This window comes from Plectrocnemia conspersa, unplaced genomic scaffold, assembly GCF_051122295.1.
Source record: "Plectrocnemia conspersa isolate PC_06_02 unplaced genomic scaffold, ASM5112229v1 ptg000008l, whole genome shotgun sequence".
Taxonomy (NCBI): Eukaryota; Metazoa; Arthropoda; class Insecta; order Trichoptera; family Polycentropodidae; genus Plectrocnemia; species Plectrocnemia conspersa.
In genome coordinates this window covers 11,522,592-11,542,218 of record NW_028277172.1, presented here as the reverse complement: position 1 = coordinate 11,542,218, position 19,627 = coordinate 11,522,592, and the positions used below count along the sequence as shown (strand labels likewise).

General features: G+C 31.5%; 1 protein-coding gene and 1 long non-coding RNA gene across 3 annotated transcripts in view; both read right to left on the bottom strand.

The window, feature by feature from the left end:
- LOC148232995 (membralin) overlaps positions 1 to 19,627 on the bottom strand; it is a 265,537-nt gene that overhangs the window by 192,609 nt on the left and 53,301 nt on the right. The gene's annotated exons all lie outside the window — the stretch shown is intronic.
- Positions 3,327 to 8,967, bottom strand: LOC148232996 (uncharacterized). Its single transcript, XR_015810413.1, has 2 exons — positions 8,835 to 8,967; positions 3,327 to 4,563 (listed from the first exon to the last, which is right to left on the bottom strand). It is a non-coding gene; the product is annotated as an uncharacterized LOC148232996 (long non-coding RNA).

Below are 19,627 nucleotides of genomic sequence, written 5' to 3'. Positions count from 1 at the left end.
AAACGCGTTCTGCGTAAAACAGTTTTTCAAAAACAACGATTTTTCGGCGCCTATTTCGCGCTCACTACCGATTACACAATGTGAATTAATATCCGAGTGTTAATTAAATTAAATCATGGCTCTGAAAGTTCGAGGAGACCGATTCAACGCTAAATAAGAAGAAAACAGGGCGTTCACGGAGCAGGATAAACGAAGAGAATGTCGCGAAAGTTGACAAGTCTGTACGAGAAGATCCGGATTTTCGACTCGCAAGCGTTCTGCTGCTCTAGGATAAAATTTTGAACCTAGACTTTAAGCTACACTTTCATACATACAACCATTCATACGTTCAATGTGACCATATCCCCCCCCCCCTCCCGCAGTTTCGATTTGACAACTTTTGATTTTTGAGTTATCGCAAAAGTCATGTTTAAATATTAGCCACAATAACCCAACTGAAGACGAATATTCGTCAAGAGATAGACAGCATCAGAAACTTAATATATAGAATTGTATTTGGCATGATACTTGTGTACGTAAGCGCTGGTAATTAGGTATAATCTAAAAACATAGTTCATCGACAATCCCTGGATTGTATTAAATTCCTAACAGCAGTGTGAATAAGGGCTTTCTCTATAACTCACATCCCAGGATACCTTACAAAAATTTCGTGAGAAATAACAATAGCTAGGATTTTTTATCATATACGTTACCATAATTAGATATTAAATATACAAATTATCTTTTTTCTGAATGCGCAAACATCGCAACTGTATTTCTTTTACTTCCAAATTGAAAAGTGAAATCTGACGGTGAGATGATGGCATAGGCGACGAATTTTCCCCCTCGCACCCCCACACTACACAAGACTCACGTAGCACATTCTCGGTTCCGTGTAATATATGAAAAGTCGGCTTTTCACGGTAGAGTCGCTTTCAATGGGAACGCAAAAGTGACGGGAAACATCATCAAAAGGCTCATTTCCGAGGGTGTTTCCCAGATACACACCTCCTTGACGCTGCCAAAGAATCGATCATTATCGAAGCGTTTTTAATTGAAACTTTAAAGCGAACACAAAAGAGTTTTTCACGTTTTTTTGGGAGACCATCAAATCGAAGCAGGATAAAAGGAACGTGATTCAAAGTCGAGAAGCGGTGAATGGAAAAGGAAAGCTATTTATTACATTGTCAATCCGTCCCCTCTCGCTGACACGCGTAACTGCCGTATGATCCGGCGTTTCCGACAGATGCATCCGGAATATTTGTGTTGTAAAGAAGTGTCTTTAGCTACCCTCGAATGAGTACAAAACGACTCTATCGGCGAACGATTTCTGTCATAAGACTGTCAAGACAGAAGATGAAAAATAAAGGAGGCTGCGAATACATCGTAAATAAATATGTATTTTCTGAATAGTAAAATCTGCGTAAAATTACTGCGTATCTTTGCAAAAGACGTATAGCGGATTTATGACAAAACACCGATACTACATAAACCATTGCAAATCGGTAGTACTAAAGATGCGATGTGAATACATTTTCATATAGAGAAATTGAATGTATTTATATATATTGACATATGAATTTGTATGTATTGACTTTGTAGCGCTGAAAGCTATTAAAGTTCATGAAAGATACACAAAGTAAAAAGAGTTTCTTTGGTACCACCGGAAATGACATGATTTAAAGTTAACGATGCTTTTCAATGTTTGTTTTCTTTTTAATGCACATATATAAAAACTCTCCAGCACATATACTATTATTAAAATGTGAATAATAAAAAATTCTCATACATTATAAATCACTATTTTTTTTGATGACAAGAAATTCCAATTCATTTTCTAATTTTTTTTAATTTTAATTTTACTTTTATATTTTTTTAATCCATCGTAGATGGCATCGGAAATAAGTATCTGAATAAAATGTATACATCTAAGCATTTGAATCTCCGACTTTCTATTAATATTTATATATAATTTCTGGAATTCTAATAAAAAATCGATGCAGAAGAGAGAATTAAAACTCGACAGAAGTGTAATTCGGCAAACATAGTATCGTATAAAGTCCGCACACGCCCACGTGTAAAGTCCATTTTTGCGAAAAAGCGGGGCCAATATGGACGAATGAGTTCGACCCGCGGCCTAAGAAAACAAATGTAACACAAAACAGCCGATCAATCATTACCCCCGAAAGAGGAAGAAGAGGAAGGAAAAGCGCACACGAAACTGTCGATTTGCGCAGCAGGTACTAAAACAACTTGGAAGCCACTAATAAAATTGCTCTTTGCTCGGTATTGATGCAAGATGTGGGTGTATATATGTACATATAGTAAATGGCAATATACTCAGTCATACATCATTCTATAGTTACTAGAGATATTTGCACAACGTGAAGGCGAGGCAGCAAGCAACATGACACCTTTCACTCGAGCTAATGCAACTTCGACTCTAGAAACTGCAACCTTAAACTAATTAATGTTAGTCATGTGATACCAAATATGGTTATTTATCAAAATTCTATCGTAAGAAAATTGTAATATAAAAACATTTTTATTTATACGAAGAAGAATTTATAATTTGTATATCTTACTCGTACAATTCCTCCGCCACAAAATCGACTGTAAGCAGTACGTTTAAATTCCAAAATAATCTTAATATGTATGTATATAAATATTATAACATAATAAAAAAATTATATCGTAATACGTAACATAATATTTAAAAGTAATTTTTTTTCTTAATTTATTCCTATGTCTGTATATAGCTAAACAACTGTCCACTAGAGTCGCTGTTATCTTTAATGTCATAGTAGAAGATATAATGCCAATAAGCTTATGTCTGCAGTACGTTAGAATATTATCCGTTATCAGACATTGGCAATCATTCTGGCTACATTTATTCACAATAATAGTTATAAAGATATGATAAACACTCAAATTTAAATCATCTATTTAAATGGTTTGAGGAGCAGCAGTTTATGTTGATGCAGGGAAATCGCTAGGATATGAAGATACTGCTGCTGTCAATGAAGAGATTATTTCATTTTCATTTATTTTAATCTAATCGATATATATTGGTCTAAAATCGATTATCCAAATTAATTGATAAACCAAAAAATTTTTTTTTTACCCAAAACTATAAATCTCAGACACTGCTTATTGAATTACTTTAAAATAAACTATTGTCGTATAACTGATTTTTTTTATCATAGTCGGCGTGTTTTATCCTATTATTTTTTTGTTATATCATGTTGAATTGCACTTTTGAAAGTTCATCGCCGTTCCGCGCTTAATTTACAATATCCGTGTAAATATAATATAACATAGAGCTGAGGAGTGGTGCGGCAAAGTTCTTTTCTTCTTTTTTTCTTCGGCGCCGGGGCTCCCCCAGCGCCATTGTTGACTCTCTTGTGCGGATCCGTTGAAACTTGACGTATTAATTCGGCATTAGCGGCTGTATGTCTGTTTGTCTTGTTTTCAACTTTTAAGTGGAATTTTAATTTAAAGTTTTCCTCTTAAAGATTCTCTCCGGAAGAACTCTCTCCAGCAAGCGGACGGATGCATGCAAATTTGGACGATTACCAAACTGCAGTAAAAAACGCGTTATATATGTATACATGCACATCCAATGCTCTTTTGTATGTATCTCTCTGAAATTATATCGAGATACATTTTCACCGGTAGATACATAATTTTATTAGTGCAAGTGAAATTAGTTGCTGCTCTAAACCATCATTTAACAGATGTAAAACGTATATAAAACGGTGGGTAAAATATACCTAGTAAGGTCGAAATATTTCGAAGTGCTTGTATCGAATCTTTCGCGCAGAGAAAAAATAGTTTCACTAATATTGACCAGTGAAATAATAAATAAATTGTTAAATAAATTTCAACTACCCTAATACAAATTATATTTGTACTAGTAAAAATATTCATTGAAAAATACACATTCAATATATCAGTTGCGAAAGGTCCATTCTCTGTTCAAACCTAAAACTAACCTGTTTAAAAAATACATTTTATAATTTGTATTAGGTTAATACGTTTAGGTTAGGTTTGAACAGCAAATAAACGTTTTACAACTATCAAATTGAGAAAATAAAATGTCAATAGCGCCCTTCAGTAAAAAGTAGAAATATATATCTACCAGTGAAAAAGTATTCGTATATGATTTTACTGAAATAATTAATGAAATTATATTTATACTGCTAGTTAAAATACAATTTTAATGAAATATACTAATTAATTGTAACAGTTAGCGTCCATTTGCTGTTCATGTTTTTATTAAATTTATATACTATAATACACCCTTTATCTTGTACTCTTTAGGATTATGCTCAAGCTATAAGCACGCTCCCACTTTTCTTTAGTCACCCCCATCCCCTTCCCTTGATAGAAACGTGTATTAGATTGTATGCAATATATAAAGAGTATTTTATATTAGTTCATTAAAGGTGTTAATTTAACGACCTAATATTTTTATAATATTATAGTATTTAACTTCCTGATTATAAAAAAATTTGGGACACAATCTTGTATTGGCATACCTATTTATACATTTTTTGAATATGCTATACACCTATATTAACCCTTTGCGCTCGTAAGTCGACTATGTGTCGACATCGTATTTCAAGCGTTGTACTCGAACGTCGACAATATGTCGACAAAACTTTGAATGCATTTATTGGCTTTGTGTTCAAGCAAATTTTGAAAATTTAAATTTATTAATAGTAAAAAGACTTCTGTTAAACACATTTCAGTAATATTGAATTTTTAACTTATGCAAATAACTCAATAATCCTTAATTTACAAGTGTAAGTTTATTGTAAAATTTTTCATCGGAACATGGTCAAAACGCGCGCTGTTAGGACGGCATCGCGCTAGACTTGACAGATTTAGGTTGTCAATTATTGCTTTAAAACTGATTTTTTCCTTCTAAGGGCATCTATATTTTTATGATATGGGATGCAACGGGAGCATATGCTCTAATTGTGCATTATTATTACTTTATATTGTGTGTCTGTTATGAAATAAAAATAAAATTTTTAAGACGGAAAAAAGAGCGAGATGCCGTTATGCTAGCAGAGCTCGCTTACTCCCTCGCACTAATTAAATGAGCGATTGACAACTATCGACCTGGGTACTCAACTCAAACGATAATATTAATCTCGACACATTTAATATATTTTCGAGCTAGTAAATAGCTAAATTATGTAAAACAGAATTAGTAATCTGTGTTTTAATTATTTATAAATACATATATTGATTTTCTTTTAAAAATTATCCATATAATTACGAATGACGATATAATATTGAATTTTTAAGGACGTGACGATGAATTCGATATTAACCGTGATATTATTACTGTGACAGTAATAGAATGCGTTTATGCTAATACTATTTTTACCAATTTTAAATCTGGTACAAGTATTTAAAGTTTTAAGTTTTAGGATAATCTTTTAATGTAATAATTTTTTATGATCAATTTATTTCTATTTTTAAGAACTGTTTTAATAAATTCAAAACTTAAAAATTCAAAAATAAAGCCACGAGGCCAAACTACGCTGGTTCGCTCTAGGTGTAAAAACGCCTGCCAATCCAAAACAGATCCCCACAAAAAAACAATGTAATATTTATCATTTCTGCCTCAAATGGGCAAATACATACGAAAAACTTGTAGAATATTTGTCTAAATATAAAATTTAATCATTTTCACAAAATATAATAAAACTTTACCAGCCCCACCTATTTTTTTTTATGTACGAAAAAATTGGGTGGGGCTTGGCCCCAATTGCATTTATATTATCACCACAGCTGATATTTTTGAGCGCCATTTCGAAATTTTTTAATATGTGGGGGCACCTATTCATGCCATATATTTAAAAAATATTATGGTTAAAATAATTGATTTACAGCCTTAAATTATACTAAAAAGCCATTTTATTAGGCTCAAATGCTTACGGCACCTTTAAATGTCTAATGAGTACTGGCGATTTTCTTGATGACACCTATAGAAGTCATCCGCGGTGAAAGGGTTAAAAGTCTTGTAAAACATATTTTTTTCAGTGAGTTTTAGGATTGTATTACACTTATATAAATTTATCCATATTTAACACTCTAAAGGTGGATGACTCAAATATGCGTCATTGAAAAACTATTGGTAAAAGTCGTTTATGCACAACATAATCAACACTTACACGTTTAATTGGATAAGATTTAAAACACAGTTTGTAAATTAGTGATATCTATTATATATTGTTAACTATAATTACAGCTTACAATCAATAGATGTCGCTTAGCAGTTAGGGCTTAATTTTAATAATAGCGCATTCTTAATATTAAAATGTTTAGTTTGCTGCGGGACCTGAACCGATAGTCTCTAGGATATCAGTTCAACGCCTTAAGGACTACGACATTCCGGTTATACAAGACAATCTAAATATAAAGTTGTAAAATCGCCATGACGCGTTTTGAATGTCTCTCTGTAAAACATATGACTGAAGAATATAGACAAGGTTATTTTGCTCGTGTAACACCATAGACCAGGGGTCGGCAAACCTTTTTTGTGAAGGACCAGATTGTAAATATTTTAAGCTCAGCGGGCCAGGAAGCAAAATTAAAATGAGCTTTATCATTTCTCTCAAATATTCAAATGTATTGCAAAAGGCGTTACGTGGGTACTGAAGATGCTGTCAAATTTAAAGTGCATAACGTCACGGTGAAATACAAAGCAATAGGAGCACCTTATAAGGTGATACCTAGCTAGCTCCTTAACTCGACGGTTGGCCGCTCTATTATAGCACATACTTTGATTTTTTTATATGTCAAATCTAACAATTACTTGCAGCCCGGATTAAAATAAGCAGAGGGCTGGATTTGGCCGTAATTTTCTGACCTCTGCCATAGACAGTGAATATATTAAAAAATATTTAATTTAATTTGGCCTTCTTTTTCGTATTTTAAATATTCCTATCCTAAGTGCATGTAAGCGCAGGACAAATACCCCCTGGATAGATATATCTCCCATCAAAACTCCCCTGGACATTAACCCCCTGTACAAATAATCCCCTGTGCAAATAACCCCCTGACAAATAGCCCCCTGAAAATTAACGCCACGTGTAAATAACCCCCCTGACGATTAACCCCCGCCACGTATAGAGATAAGTATTTTATATAAGTTGTTATTATTTATAATAAATGGTCATTATTTTAATAAAATAATGTTTAATACGAATAATCAGTATCAATACTAATTTATTTCATTCCGCAAAATACAGATTTTTTAAAATATCAATAAAACTAACACATTTACGAAGAAAATATACGTATTGTATATTTTGTACCGGTGACCGGTGCGAGCAAAATTGTTATAAAGAGTATTAAAAAAAAAATAAAAAATATTATTAGGCTAGATACATATGTATGTATAATACAGCTAAACTTTGGTAATGGCGTCAGTATATGTTTTATTAAGTATAATAGAGCGTCACGAGACGTGTTAAGTAATATCTGTATTATCTTTATACGTGGCGGGGGTTAATTGTCAGGGGGATTATTTGCATGGTGGGTTAATTGTCAGGGGGTTATTTGCACGGGGGGTAAATGTCCAGGGGGGTTTTGACGGGGGGTTATTGTCCAAGGGGTATATTTCCAGGCGGTTAGTGTCATAGAACCATATTTCCTAATCTAGATTCTCCTTTATATATGGAACTTTGCTTTACTTTATTTGGAATCTCATTATCGGCAACTTAGCGTCAAAAGTGTTGAATTTTGCTTTTAAAAATCATTGCTTATATCGTCAAAATGTATCCTTTTGCTTAAAACATATGTGCTGATGTGCATATTGTTTGTGTTTTATTTATTGTAAGGTGCATAACAATTTTTCGTATTAAATGTGTTTTTAAACGTTATTATATGTTGATATATGTTTTATTTTTTACATAACAGTATATTTTTTTATTTTTTATAATACGTTTATTGTAATCTGATTTTCTAAAAAGTCTAAAACTTGTTAATGGGAATATATTAACTATTTACCAAGAAAAAACAACAATTAAAAAAACTAAAAACTAAGGTTTTACTAAGAAAAAAAAAACAACAAGTAAAAAACTTGTGCTCTTTGTAATTTTAATCTTGATTAAATTTTATTGTAACCATTATTTTTTTGTATGAACGCAAATTGTTGATCGATGTTATGAGCGCTAAACGCTATAGAACGAGCGCGATGCGCAAGATAATAAGCGCATTGCGCAAGATAATAAACGATAGGTGCAAAAAAAATACAAACAGTCCAATATTTTAATTATTCAGAATTCATATGACATCTAGCTATTTACAAATTTCTTAATGGTTATAAACCCCTGCCGCTACATCACTCAGCTGTTTTTTTAAATAATTCATTTATTTGTTTTACCGCGCATTTGAATGCGATGGACGAAAAATCATCTAAAAACATCATTACATTTACCTTCCAATACTATGTATACCTAATACTATGTCATTTATTTTTTGTGAATAGTAAGTACAATTCTTCTTGAACACATTTTAATAAATTATTCTTTTCTAAGTTTCATGGTTAACGTTTTACAAATTATTTAAAAAAGTACAATAAAAAAAGTTATTTTCCGATTAAAGTATTTAAATTATAATATATTTTAAATATTTAATTAATTTTTTTTAACTAAAATACTGACAAACTATCAATCTTTCGCTGTATTAATTTTAATTTGTAAAAAGATTAATCAAAACATGTTTTATTTCATTTTTACTTCCAAAAATTGAACATAAAAAAAGTCTCGAAATTAAATACGAGCTGGCGCTACCCCAACCAAAAAAAAAATACGAGTGCAAAGGGTTAAAACTGGAAACACTAAAATATATCATACAATACAATAAAAATCGTATTATTAATGATACTATAATTTAACGTATATTTTTTATTTAAAATACAAAATAATTAAGTTATTTTGGTGTTTTATATTTATATTTATATACTTATAAATATTTTTTCATCATCTATAATTAAGTTTATCTTTTATAATTTTCTTTGTACTGTTTTTTCGATTTCTACTTTTCCAAATATCAGTTGTACATTGATTTTAGGTCAAGTACGCGAGCCTATCATCAAGTAACATTTTTTTCAATTAATGTATTGTTATTTCCAGAAAACGCCATGTATGGATCGCTAGTACTAAATCTCCGATAAAAGGAAAATATTAAAAATTCTAGCTACGATGCCTAATTTATAATCATATTACTCTCACTGTGCGACCTAAATACATATTAAAATAAAATTGGCTACTTTGGGGGTATCGGGAGAGTGGGATATCTGTTTGTTTGCGATATTAGTTATAACACAAAATACTCAATAACAATATGATTATAGATATAGATAGATGCGGATATTGTTTTATACGGTTAGTGAACAGACACGACTTATTGTGACAGAATAAAGAAAACATTATAGGTAACTGGTAAGATATTTATGTAACACTAATCTCTGCTCTTGTGATAATTTTGTTATTGAGTCAACTCGAGCGTACCGAGAGCAGATAAGCGAGATAATGTCACAGTACGTTTTTCGTAGGTGTTAAGACGTTTTCGAACCAATCATTAATGTTAATTGGCGTGTAGCGACATAACGACATAGAAAACAAACCTTGAGTTACGTGATTTTTCGAACGTAAACAGCGAAACAGCTAACTCACTAATTAAATAGGTACAATTATTTTTTCGCATCCCGCGGCGATGAAAGCGACGCTATGTAAATTAGCGTCGCCAGAAGCACAAAAGAGCGTCTATTAATCGACTACTTGTGCTGTAATCGACTACACGAGAGCGATTTGAATTACACGGAATCTGTAGTTCGCGGAGAACTGATCGCATAACAAGAAAAGTGCAGTACTTGATTTTCGATACCGATATTCAAATTCAAATACTGGTTGATAAGACCATTAAGGCATGAATCTCTGTATCATCTACTATATACGATTTTATATTTTCTTCATTTTTTTACTTTTTGTGGACATTTCTATTTTTGTTACAAACGGCAAATGATAAAATGTCATTGTGACTATGAATAAATAAAAAAAAACAACTGTTGGCAATTATCAACTTTTCATTCTACTGTAAGCTCACATAGTACCAGATAAAGTTTCGGTTTATGTTTTGTTTTGGCCGCATATTTTGACCAAAACTAGCCGAACAATTATCATTAAATTCAGTGAGCTTCTATAAATAGATATTTCATAAATTGTGATTATTTTCATTGAACCAATCTAGGTATTAAATTGCCGCATCTCGTACGTCCGCTTCAGTCTTCAATCACGCACTCTCCGCGCGTCCTTTGGAGAAATCGCGAGAGTTACCTTTAAGAAGCGCTGATACGCAACGATAATGTAATTTATACACGAGAATGTTTGAATCTAATTATCTCCGTAGAGAGCCGAGAAAGAAAAATACGCTCCAAACGATACGATACGTCGTTACACTCGGGGGATACGTATGTAACACGGGACACAAGCGCCGGGATACAAATACGCCCCGCTGAAATAATACGGCGCCCAAGCAAAATATCAAATGAATATGTTATGCTAATTAAGGAGCGGGGAATGGGGTCGAAATCATCCACCCCGGGAAGGGGGGTACGGATAGGGCAATTAAAAATAACTGGGCAAAAAATGCAGGCCGATGAATGTTATTGAATGAAGAAATTATGTGGAAAATATCGTTATCCAAAATAGGGCCCTATAATGATCTTGTTTTTCTGAATAACAATAAGGTATAATTATGGAAATGTATCTGTATTCGTAGACGACACAAATCTCAATTTTAGTTTACTTAATTATATCTGCCGCAGGGAAGAATAATTTAAACCCAGTATAATAATGTAAAAATAATGGAAACAAAATAGGACTGTAAAACGACTGAAAAAATATTTAGTACTATAAGTCTCGCCAAAATAGATCCATACTAAGGAAATAAGACTGTTTCTTATTACCAATACAAGAGTAGAATGTAATTCAATTCAGGTGGTATGTAATCTATTAAAGTGATGTTCGATACCAGCTACATTTTTCAATAAGCTATCGAGCAATTTGAATGACTTTTGAAATAATCTGCATTATGTTAAGCTTTCGTTTTCTTTAGTCCTCTAATAAGGCTGATGTTTCGAGATATCATTTTCTTGGTACACCACAGTAAAAATATGCTCAATAATAAAGCTGAAAACTATTGAAATTTTTACTTTCTCGAAAGCCACCAACCACCGCGACGTAGAAATTAATACGTGCCCACTATATTCTACGTGACAGCAGCGCGCAGGCGAGGGTTAAAATGGCATAGTGAGCCACCAGACACCGTTTGCCTTGTATTACACAGTATTTAAAGCTGTAAACAAGCCGGTTAGATTCGCGTCACTACGGTATTACTTTCCGCTTAACGAAACGGGAAAACGGGGAATCTGCTACGCTCCCCGAGAATAAGGTACCTAAGAGTGGGGGTGGGGCGAGGTATTATTATGTATCGATTGTGCTTTAAGAATTTTCCATCGCTGAGCCGATTAAGTCAACTGGAGGCAAAACAAAACGAGTGAGGCATTCGGGCTTAATTAATTAGCCGGCCCTAGGTGGGTACCGGTGTACTAGCGAGTGCTTATACCTGTCAGCTAGACGCGAAATTTCAAATTTCAACCCTTTCAACAAACTTGTCGCGACAGTTTTAATTACTATACGAATACGCGTGCGGGTGTGTAATTATCGAGTTTAATGATTGGGTGTGTAATTAATATTAGGTTGGCGCCCATAAAGGGGTGCTCAGATGTCACTGACAGAAAATAATAATAAAAAAAATCAAACCTTATATTTAGCTTATATATATGTGTATTTAAAAAAAAAATATTAAAATATAGCTCCTATTGATGGGAGCAGTATTTTTATAAGGTTGTGATCAGAATTAATATTACATGGGTCAGAATATAAACGGCCAGAATTAATAATAGATATTTTAATATATTAATAGTCGGAATTTATATTAATTGATTAAAATTTAAATTGGGCTGGTAAGAATTTATAAAAGTTACTTTCTCAGATTACGATACAATTAAATCGTTTAATATTAACAAAACAGATAGTGATCTTAATTTAGTATTTTACATTTATATTATTAGAAAGGGAACAAACTGCGCCGTTCAGATTTAAATTTAGAAAAATTCAATAAATAGTAGGTTTGTCTTAACGCGTCAGTTTAAAAGGTGTCGTAGCGGAATACGCTCAGATAATATTACAATAATTGTTTTAAACCCATGAGGTGAGAATAATTTTTTATCATCTCATGGTAATATTGCGAGCTATTTAATTGTATTATGATACATCAAGTTGTTTCATATTAAATGGCCGATTTTTACTCAGTCGAAAACAAACCGTGATTGTAACACGACTTTCGTAGTGAAACTTTTTTTTTATTCAAGAAGCATGTTCCTTATTGTTTTTATTTTATTTACTATTCATTATGGTGTTGAAAAAATATTTTTCTATCCTTTTCTGTACGAGTTCAAATTATTATAAAATACGATACGGGTAGGCCACTAGTAGAGTCTCCAATTACTCGAACCTTCAACTACTCGAGTATCGAATATTAAAATTTTAAAATACTCGAGTACTCGAGTACTTTCGAATATTTAGCAAATGTACCAAAATAGCTATTATTCATATTCGAATTTAATATTATTGCTAACTTTTGGTTTTATTATTCCCGTTATGGAAAAAACCCTTTCCGTTGCTGTTGATGTTGGTCTTATTGTCATTAACGCGTTGGATAAGGCTTCTAATTTATATCTGTTCGCTTTTTATAGATATAAAATTTTTTGAACTCTTTTTTTATGTTCTCTTCTTTCATTCCCTTCTCTGCTTTTCTCTTATTTCCTTCGACTATTGACAAAATAGCATTTTGTAATTCTTCTTGAATAGATTTTTTTTCTTAACAATATACAATATTCTACTCCTTCTGATTATTGCGAAGAATTTAAATCTATATCCTTCGAAGATGTATTTGGGTACAAAGAACTGACTTTACTTTAAATGCCTTTAAAACACACAATTGTTTTGATTTATATTTTAAGCTGAGGGATCAGTATAAACAATAGACAACACTTTACGCTACAACTGCATAGTCATAAAACCTAAAAAAAATTTTGTTGATATTTCATATTGTTCATTGCCATAAATTAGATAAGTCGGGACTGTCGAACAGAAAACACAAAAGAAATTTCTCCGTCAAACCCACTAACATAGCCGACGACCGGAACTATGCAACTATGGAACTATGAAAAAATTATACCTGATAGTAACCGCTCTAGCTCGGGACTTCGAGCATAAACGCCAAATAAAAGCAAGACGTTAACCTTTACCGGACCGAGTTAAAGTTATTTTTGTTTCTGAAATATTTCAAAATTTTGTAATTTCGAGTATTAACCGAGTAATTTTCAAAATACTCGATTATCAAGTACTTGAAAAATAGACAAGTATACTCGAGTATCGAGTACTCGATTACTCGAATTGGAGACTCTAGCCACTAGTAATATCAATTCTGTATTGGGCAAGGGTACTGTTAGAACACTTTTATAAAAATTTAAATTTATTATTTCCTAATACTCAATAATCAGAGTGGTGTTTTAAAAGTTTTTGACGACTTCACAGCTTCTATTCATTGACAAAAGACATGGTGGTTTTATCTCACTAAAAAAATTGACCATTTCACATAAAATATAATTTGAAGATTATATTTTATAAAGGATTAATTTAATTATTAAGTACTAAAATCCGTGAATCTTCTTAACGTCCAAGAGATACTTATTTTTGATTCTCTTTTGTAGCGAAATTAATTTAAAGTCCGGTCGCAACCAAAGATACAATAATGCAATTCTCATTCTTAGAATATTAAAAAATAACGACTCGAATTAAAGCCATATTATAAAATATGTTATAATTATCAAATAACAGGTTTAAATCCCATATAAACCTTAGTGTTTTCTATCGTATTGATAAGATCGAAATTAGTGAATATTAAATAATTATAAAGTCGATCAATTATCAAAAATAGGATTTTCCTCATTTTATGGATCAATAACTTGATCGTAAAAAAAATTAGAACATTAAATATATTCCATATTATGTATAATAAAAGCACTGGAACTCTTTAATTTAACGTGTCATAAACATGAATAACGATAATCATATTATTTTTAGGTTCACTACAGTTCAGACTAGTTGATTAAAATAATTTATATATATATATATAGAAATATGTATAATATATATATATATATATATATATATATATATATATATATATATATATATATATATATATATATATATATATATATATATATATATATATATATATATATATATATATATATAAAAAAAATGCTTTTAATGTAGATATATGTACGGTGGATATTTGAAAAGTAAATATACAAGGTAGTAAAAATAAAAACGATTTTTCACTCGGTTCGCAAACGACGACATTTTGCTTGAAGTATGTGTCAATTTCTAATGTTGACAAGTGTGAATTTCATTCAGTGATTCGTTTCTTATGTGCGTAATAAAAAACTTCTGCTAGAATACACTGACATTTTTTTCTGTTTATGCCAATAACGTTATGAATAGACATTAGTTATGAATAACTTGTAAATACTTTAATTAGATTAGAAACAAATTAAATATTCGATTGAAAGAACATCCCTTGATGAGCGTTTACCATATACATATGCAAACAAAATTATTAATTGGCTTCAACGGTTCCTAAATTAAATATTAGCGAAAAAAATACAAAAATTAATTGCGAGCGTTGGGTGTTTAAAAAGAGATAAAGCTCGAAACTATAACATCAGAATTAAGAAACCTGTTTTCAGGTTCATCAAATGTATCTAGGTCCATAGTAAACTATCTTGAAACATAATTAATAATGATGTGTTTTAAAAGTAGTTTAAGTGGATTATAAATTGAAATGTAAGTATTTAAAAAAAAAGCATACGTAACATTAAAAATTAAATATTTCTGTAAATAATGCATTTTCCACACCCTTAGTGTAAAAAAGTAGATTTGAAAACGCGGTAAGATAAATTATTGATTTATAATTTATAAAATATTATTGAAAGAAAACATATGTTTGTCGTTAACCATCTACTGAAATTAGTAAGACTGGTTGAAAAGCAAAGTTATGTTTTTTTAAATACAAGAAGCTTATTAGAGAATTTTTAATATCTAATTTGTACGACTTTATTTTAATTAAACATCATGAAATTCATCCATAAGATTAGAAAAATCTAAGTAAACATGATCTGTGATGATCGATTGAAATTATAATTATATAATAATCACTAATTTCGATATCATAAATACGATATAAAACACTATTGTTCATGTGGGATTCGAACCTAAGTCTTCAATGTATTAGTTATTTACTTATAATATATTACTTATCTATCGTGCTGGTTAAACAGTACTCAGACAAACCACCAGACGCGATAGAAATTGAAAAACACTAAGGTTCATATGGGATTTGATTCGGGTCTTTCGGGTCAATAGTCAGCAACTTATACACTTGTTTATCATGCTATTTATTAACTTATTAAATAAAACGGAAAACGTATTTAGAATTATAGCTATTTGATTGTTTTACCAATAATTGCTAGACATAGTAGATTACATCAGAATGTTAATTATTTAAAAAAAAAAGTATTGTGTATATATGACTGTGCATTTAATTTATTCAGCAAACGACACCCTCGTTAAGAACACGAACGTGGCTCTGTGTTATTTGTTTAAGTGGAAAAAAATTACTCCTCTCCTTGATGACAGACAATCCATCCCTCAGCCTCTTTCAGTAACAGCACGAAAGGGACAATCCGCACAAATAAATAAAAAAAATACAGAGCATAGACTTTCATTTGCCGGAGTGCATCAATTAAACAGAATAATTCATTAGCTCGATCGACTTCACTAAAAAAATATAGAGTAATAAAACACTCCAATTGTCCGAAGGCGTACTTTGAAATCGTATAAAATTGCTTCTTTCGCATTTTTCCGACAAGAAAAAAATTTGCTTTGAAATAAGTTCACGTAATGGGGTGTAAAAACATACAAATTAAATAAAAATCATTGAAAACTCAACAACCAAAAAATATATTTGAAAAACAACATAACAGGGTTGATCAAAAGTTTTGCGTATAAACCAATCAAAGTTTAGAAACAGCCGTAAAAGTACGGCATCTCGGCAAATTGAATTGAAGAGGTCACACAAGTGCTCAATTAACTACGGACAATTGGTTTCTCGAGTGACCTAAACTGAATGTTTATATAACACGTACAGCGAAGACCCACAAATCAATTAAATTTCACGCGCGCACACCATTGAAACTGATGAATCAAATCAAACAACAGCCCACGCCCCTCAACGTGTGTAGCAAAAAGTTTAATTTCCGTCGCGTTTTCTACGATTTCTTCGGGTGAAAAAGAAAAAAATACACGTGATAGACAACTGTGACTCGCCCGGCGTTTTTTTAATAATGCGAAATCAAAGCGACCGCGTTTAAGGGCCGCATATTGAGGAACGGCACGAAATTCGTCGTATCAATAATAAAGTGAGACACCAATCACTTAAGAGACTTTTCAAAAAGTATTAAAATTAATACCTTTCATCGACGACGACCACGAGGGTAAAAACACGTAGAAAAGTATTTTTCAACCCGTAAGTGAGTTTCGAAGCAGAACCTATTTAAATTTTTATTTAAAGTAAATATATTTCCATCTTCTTTCGAACTATATATAGACCTATAAGCAAAGTTTTTATAATATAATTTTTCGAAACAATTTATGTTGTTGTAATCTACTTGTGTTAAGATAATTTAAGAACTGAATATTTGGTAGCTTATTATTGTATATAAACGTAATATAAAAGTGTTGCAACTGGCATTATTACTTGAATAAAAAATATTATTTTATTAATTACAATTGTAAAATGTAGATATTTATTCAAATCCAGTTCAGAAAAAAGTAAAAAACTCGAACTATGTACATATTTACTAAATAAGAAAGGTATTTGTAAAGTTCAGCGATTGAATCACCCAATGAAGGTATGTCTAATAATGGTCAAACAGCTTTTATTAAAATTTACAGGCGTGAGAATCAAAATATTATGCATTGACAAAACCAGTTTTGGAAACCAGCATACGGATACCTAAACTATTTCATTTATACACTATTTTTCAGATTAAGTTAAAGTATCCGCCATGAATCAGAAAGATTAAAAATATCCATTGCAAGTGTCTTGAGAAAGAATAACACGTTAATTTGGTATTGCTATACAAACACTTGATCGTAACATGCTGTAACGATTAACTATCTAGTGAACACCCTTTTATAAACGGCCGTCTCACCAAAAGAACCAGAAAATAAATCTACTTTGGAGAGGGCAATGGAACACAAGTAACCGACGATTACTTCTCTGACACCCAGAATCGAACATCCATTTCGAAATTTAAAGCATCAGAACTTTAGAAGCTTCAACCAAGAGACGGCCGCTCCAATTTTATCGAAGATCGCTGAAGCTGGTCCAGCTCAACGTCCCGAATCAATAGTCGAATCTACTTCAGAGACGTCTGAAGCTTACGAACGCACCCAAGGAAATAAAAAACAACACGTATAACTAACATAAGAAAATTGTAAGAAATGATCTTAATTGTACACAAAAAAATAAATAACAACAATCTTTTTCTTAGAAAAAAATATATAATAAAATAACGTATGTCGTTAGATGTATGCCTGCAGTATCCTTGTGTATATGAAACTCTGAATAGTGATTCATTTTATTTGTGCTAAAGGAAAAACTACTGCTATAGTACATAACTGATTTGTTACTGGCAAAAATTATTAAAAATTAGCTAAGGATACAAATAAAATCATTGGAGCAGTTTTCTGGATTTCAAGAGAGCCCTCGAAACAATAGATAATAAGAATCACTATTTTATATGAATTATTGTTTTATAACACTACAATAAATACAAATATGAAATATTATTATCCGCAATATATTTATAGATACTCAAAAGCATTGAGTTTTAATGATTAAAACCTAAATTTGGAATACATGATTGAATCCCATGCGCGTATCAAAAATGAATTAATTCTGAAAATAAACGAGAGAAAAAACGAATCGGCTCACTGTGACAAATTTTTACATGGAAATAAATTATTACATGAGGTATGAATGATAAAGCAGCTTTGCAGCTTTATCCGGCGCACGCTTTCTGGACGTGCGGTGTTAATTTCAAAGACTTTATCCGATGTCCGTTTTTGTCTTTGCCCTCGCACATCGCCGCGGGCCTTATATTTGGATGGTTTGAGTGCCCCCCGTCGCCCTTCGGCCCTGTCTGCTTTTGCGCGAGCTTTGAGCCAGCATTATTATCGCCCAAAGAGCTTTTGAAAAATTTTCCTTACACATTTTTAATTGCTCTCGAATGTGTATTCTGCGTGTTCTTTTTGCGTTATTATTATGTGTATTTTTCCGTTCTTCGCTCAGCTCGCTTGATAACAAACGTCGTTTCGCACAATTATGAAACGTATATAGTTTTGTTTCGGACTTGAAAGTTTTCAAAAACCCTTGTATGCGAAAAAAATGTAAATGCAATTTTTTTCCTTCGGTTTCTCGCACCCCATTTGAGAGAGCGGAGAGAATGCATAAGTTGTAAAAAGTATCGATAAGTACCGAATCGGTTTCAAAGCCCATTTCCGGCGAGTGGAGAACCTTAGGCGGAATGCAATACAAGTCGAGTTTTCCCGGAGAATTTAATCGAACAACACCGCGAAAATAATAAGAGCTTTTCGCCATTTGTGTGGGGACGTTCGTAGCGAACCAAAAAAATCGAAAAAACTTTTCTTGATTCGGCATACAATATATTCATTAATACTATAAAAAAAACACATTTATTATCCCATAATAATATTAAAAGAACAAATTATTTATTAATAAATGTGTATTTTTCTATTAATATTTTATGCATAAAGTTTCTTTCAATAAAATTTTTGGGCAATACAGTTTTTACATTATTTTTGGTAAGTATGGTTTGCTCTAATTTTTGATTTTCACTCACTTTAAAATAATAACATTTATTACAAAAAATAAAGACACCCCAGATCAAAAATAGCTAAAATGCATTGTTTGTTGAGTTTGCCTGAGTGAAAAAATAATTAAATATGGTTTTCTGGAAACCAGCATTTGTTGAGTTCACCCAGTGTATCCGCAAAGCTTATTATATTTATCAGCGTTTGACCAACATATATATATATAAGTATTTTATAATAAAGTGCATATCCCGAGGCAATAAAATAATCTCTGCATTATTGTTAAAACAGTAGAAACAAATAATTGTATTATGAAAATTAAATAAACATTTTATAACGTCGAAGTGTCACAGAGCGATTATTTTACATTTTAAATTATTGGATTCGCAAGGACTCAATCAGATCAGCGTCAGTTTACAAATTAATTGTTCACGTCATTCTGTGCACAATACGTTAAAACGGCTCAGTAAATATGGTACAGACATACATATATAATGTAAACGTTCGTCTCGTTTTGAACGGAACCATCC